Source organism: Conger conger, chromosome 5, assembly GCF_963514075.1.
Source record: "Conger conger chromosome 5, fConCon1.1, whole genome shotgun sequence".
Lineage (NCBI taxonomy): Eukaryota > Metazoa > Chordata > Actinopteri > Anguilliformes > Congridae > Conger > Conger conger.
In genome coordinates this window covers 6,833,970-6,838,969 of record NC_083764.1, presented here as the reverse complement: position 1 = coordinate 6,838,969, position 5,000 = coordinate 6,833,970, and the positions used below count along the sequence as shown (strand labels likewise).

The 5,000-nt window shown below is 49.0% G+C and overlaps 1 protein-coding gene across 1 annotated transcript in view; it reads right to left on the bottom strand.

Annotated features, from left to right (window-relative positions):
* utrn (utrophin) overlaps positions 1-5,000 on the bottom strand; it is a 256,495-nt gene that overhangs the window by 8,414 nt on the left and 243,081 nt on the right. The window lies entirely within an intron of this gene.

The window sequence follows — 5,000 nt, the reverse complement described above, 5'->3', positions numbered from 1 at the left end:
GGAAACAGGAAGCCTGCGTGTTATTCATGCCAGAAAACACAAACAATATAAACTAGAAAAGCGGTTTAGAAGGGCCATGGATTTTAATTAGATCACCTCTGAGCAAGAGAACCAGAGCTCCAGGGCTCAGCAAAAGTTGCTTGTAAATAAGTAATATGAAAATGAAATGTGGTTGTCTGGGCAAAGTACTTTATGTATTGTGGCGTATAAGACATTCTTATTCCTATGTCTTATATAGTTTCTGTTTACGTGTCAAAAGTTGAGTTGAATTAAAAAAAATAAAATCAATAAAAAAAAAACAAGCGAGGAAATTTGCCGGCGTACGGGGCGAGGTGAGGTGCACTCTGGGAGTGTCGGCGGAGGGCGGGCGGACATGGTGCGGTGACACTCTCCCCGCGCACGCTGTCAGAACGCATCACGCCCACACGCCGAGAATCGACCGCACGTCGACACTGGGCGCCTTCTCTGACCTCAGACAGCGGCGAGGTGCCTCTGAACACACGGACCGCCGCCGAAACAGCAGCGCCACGAAGGGAAGGCCAGGCACACCACCTCAGGGCCTCAGCCATTATCTCACATTCCCTTAGCAACGGCTACATCTGGAGCAGCGTAGAGACAGTCAGAGACAATCAGTGCTTCCACCTGAGTTCATGTGAACACTGAACGGTGGCAGAACAGCAGACGTACACACAACTAACTCGCTCGATGGAAGTTAATGAAGGTGACCTTCAGCACGACTGGAGAGGGCTTGCCAATTCATACAGAACTATCTCAATAGACGATTATCATTTCACTTCACAAAATCCAGGTAAGAACATTCATGGCTCACATAGGCAGCACTACAGCTGTGAAATGTAATTTAAAAAACACCTTAGGGCAGTGGTAACCAACCCTGTTCCTGGAGATCCACCATCCTGTAGGTTTTCACTCCAACCCTAATGAAGCACACCTCATTCAACAGCTAGAGCAGGGCTGCCCAACCCTGTTCCTCGAGATCTACCGTCCTGTAGGTTTTCACTCCAACCCTAACAGAGCACACCTCATTCAACAGCTAGAGCAGGGCTGCCCAACCCTGTTCCAGGAGATCCACCATCCTGTAGGGTTTCACTCTAGCCCTAAATAAAGCACACCTCATTCAACAGCGAGGGATCATGTTGAGCTGCTATAGAACTGAAGACCTACACAATGGTAGATCTCCAGGAACAGGGTTGGTTAGGGCTTAAAGCATGTTTTTTCAAATGATGTAGCCTGAAAGTACCATGAGTGCTTTTTGTATCTTACTTAGTTTGTTCTTGGTTTTCAAATCAACCAGTCACTGAAACACCGGAAAGCACCCATGTGTGGAGAGCCTGGGGAACCAGACCGTATCTCACGGAGGAGAAAGTCCTAATTACGGTCTGGTGTCGTCTCTTCATTGACCTCTGAGAGACACGCTCATTATTTTTACACAACCGAGCTCGAATAATGTGCGGATTTACAAAGGGAGGAGCAGAGCGAGCTCTCGTTTTAAATTATCCGTTAAAAGCCTTCCCCGTTATAATACACAGAAAATTAGACAGCTCATCAGAAGCGAACTCTGACAGAGTTCAGACTTAGCGCTGGAGGACTCATGCGCTCAATTAAAAGGAATCTGTTCGACCAGAATTAACAGACGAGGAAGAAAAAAAGAGCGAGCACACACACACACACACACACACACACACACACACGCGGCTCCATTCTAAAGCAGCAGACGCACGCACTGTCTGCGTTTTTTGGGATAACGCGTCGCCTCATATCCGTGCCGATAGCTACATTTCTGCCCTCAGCAGCACGCCCGCGGGCAGACGGTCGTGTCAAAAGGGTAATCTCATGTTGTAATCTCACGCCTTGCATGTCTGCAAATCAATCAGGGAATAAATTAATTTAAAAGCCAGCAGCCTCGTATACTGAACAGGCGGCTCAGGCTCCCAGCAATGTGGTGCTGCAGTTGGGGTCTCAGGCGGGAGACCAGTGTTCAAGGCTCACCTGTTCCATTTTTTTTCCCCTCTCTTTGTTTCGCTCACTTAAAAAAAAAACAAAAAAAAAAAAACGATACAATAACAAATTCTATTTTTCAACTGGGCCCGTGAAGTCCGGGGCTTTTGACATTTATTTCGCGGGGCGACGTTCCGAATCCCCGTCCGCGGCCCGGTTTAATCTCCCCCGGGAGAAAATCGATGTTCGCCCCGGCGGTTCGGAGCCTTATCGAGAGGAAACAGTTCGGGAAGGTCACGAGGGCACCGCGAAAAACTCCCTCTGCCGAAGTTTCGCCGCGCCGTACGGCTCGGCCGCGCGGCAACGGGACCCGGCACTGCCGGTTATTTCAGGGTTCCGTTGTTTTTTCCGCCTCGAAAATAAACGGGAGCCGCTGTTTTTAGATCGCCCTTCGAACGCCCGCGTGCGTAGGCGTGAGCGAGGACAACGCGGCCAAGCGCAAGGGTGGCGGGGACTCATCCGACCACAGCCGGAGGCTAAAACATCATTCCCCGAAGAGTAAGAGGATCGCAGCGTGGCAGCGGACCCGCTTCGTACGAAAACCCCTTTCTCTCGGAGAGCGCGTAAGTCAATATCTCGGTTTGCTTTCTGAAATTGAATTCGGACCGCTGGCTCGGCCGAAGATTTACAAACCTGCCCGGGAACACGGCGATCCGAGAAATCTGCTGTTCGAGAAGGGAAAACAGACGTCGACCGGACGTATTGATAAAGAGAGACTCCGCCAAGCACCTGGTGTTTAATGACTTTTCTATTTTAGCAGTTTAAAAAAAAAAATGGCAGGTCACTGTTTCAACACTGTTGGAGGAAGACTCTTTCTTTGCAGCGTATAGGCAGACCTTGAAGCTGGTCAGCACCCCACCCATCAACCCCCAAACCCCCCCAACATGCCCTCCCACCCCACCCCACCCGCCGGCTCAGACCCTGCCGCCTTGCCTATTTCCCTGAGGGAAGCCTGGGGTCGGTGTGTTCGGATCTGAAGCAGGCCTTTGATTTAAGAGTTTTATCTGCACCGAATAAAGGGAGTCCCACATGACCCACCAGCCGAGATAAAGCCAGCCCTGCAGACGGCCTCCGCATTAAACGCTTCCCAATGTCAGAGAGGTGAACACCGCGGAATTTAAAGTAATACAGGAATACAAAATAGAAAAAATGAAATGAAATAAAACGCTGGATGGTTCCACAGTCCATACTATGAACAGTTCTGCTGAGTAGCCTGGAGTGCAATGCTAACGGTGAGCGTGCTAGCTGCCGTGTGCATTTGCTGTAAACGGCGTATTAGAAAAATCAATGCGGGAGTGGCTATTTCTCATGTATGTCTGACAGAGGGAAATTGAGCAACGCCGAGAAATCCTCCCGCTTCTCAGATTCACGGCTAATGCTTTAACGTCCTAAATGGAAAGGGGGGGGGGGCGATTTACCGCCCCGCCCCCCGGGGGCTTTTGGAAAACGGCGTTCCGTAAGAGCCGGGGCAGCGGGCGGTAATGAAAGGTATGAACGAGCAAGCATAAGCGGCTTGATTAATGGCGGAGCGCTGGCGTCCGCCAGAGAGAGGGAGAGAATGGCAAAGTACATTAGCGCTGTATTTACGTCCGGCCATTTAGTGGGCACTCTTATGGAGAGAGAGAGAGAAAGGGAAAGAGAGCGAAAGAAAGAAAGAGAGAGAGAGACTTTAACCCTTCAAAGGTCACAAATAAGTGATCGGATTGTTCTTAATGTAACAATCACTACTAAATATGTGATCGGATTGTCCTTAACGGGACATTCTAATGCTGATGTAACAATCACTACTAAATATGTGATCGGATTGTTCTTAACGGGACATTCTAATGCTGATGTAACAATCATTACTAAATATGTGATCGGATTGTTCTTAACGGGACATTCTAATGCTGATGTAACAATCACTACTGGTAATTGAAGGCAAAAGAGTTCGATAACACTGACTTAAGAAGGTTGAAAAATAACATTCTAGAAAAACCTACTCTTCAAAGGGCGAAGTATGGATATGCTAGGCCTACAACAGGGACAGGACAGAGTAATCAGTGTCACAACCAGTGTTGCAGCCATTACATCAACCGACAACATAACGCTTAAGTGCCACAGCATGTCAAATCAAGTGCGCTCATATGCTCCGTGAATGCGAAATGCACTTGCATGTCATTGTGGATAGAGGGGACGATGTCAACATGCACTGCGTGCTATAAACAGAGAGAGAGGGTCACAGGAGTGCCTCAAACTAATTAGATCACATCCAATATCGCGGGATGCAAAGGTTGCACATGCTCATCAGAATTCAGCGCCACGAGCAGCCACGCCCCACTGATCCGGCGCAGACAGCAGGCCCAGAGGATCATGGGACGGGGGGAGAACAGGGACTGATACGTGCGCTGAACGGAGAAAGACTGGGGTACCTGTGATCTGGCGTTACACTGACAGGGGCGGCGTGTCTCGGAGATAGCGCCCGTGTTTACAGGGCCTGCTTTTGGGGCCGGTGCAGTTTTATGCGTTATCGGTGACGTTTGCTGTATACATTTCGGGGGGAGAGGTGCTGCATTTTGTGTGTTATCAGTGGGAGCTGCAGTGTGTGTAGAGAGTATTATTGGTTATACAGGCCCATACCTGTCCTCAGTTTAGACAGGTCCTGAGACTGTTGGGAATAAAGGCAGTACTGAGAAAGTATGAGGATAGTATTGTGATAGATTTAAGGCAGTATTGTGACCGTATAAGTGCAGTATTGTGACAATATGACTGTGAGGGCCATACTGCAACTGTATGAGAGGTGTTGTGACAGAATGACGGTTATATTGCGATGGTATGAGGCCGTATTGTGACAGTATGAGGGCCGTATTGTGACGGTATGAGGGCTGTATTGTGACAGTACGAGGGTCGTATTGTGACCGTGTGAGGGCCGTATTGTGACAGTATGAGGGTTGTATTGTGACAGAATGAGGGCTGTATTGTGACAGAATGAGGGCCGTATTGTG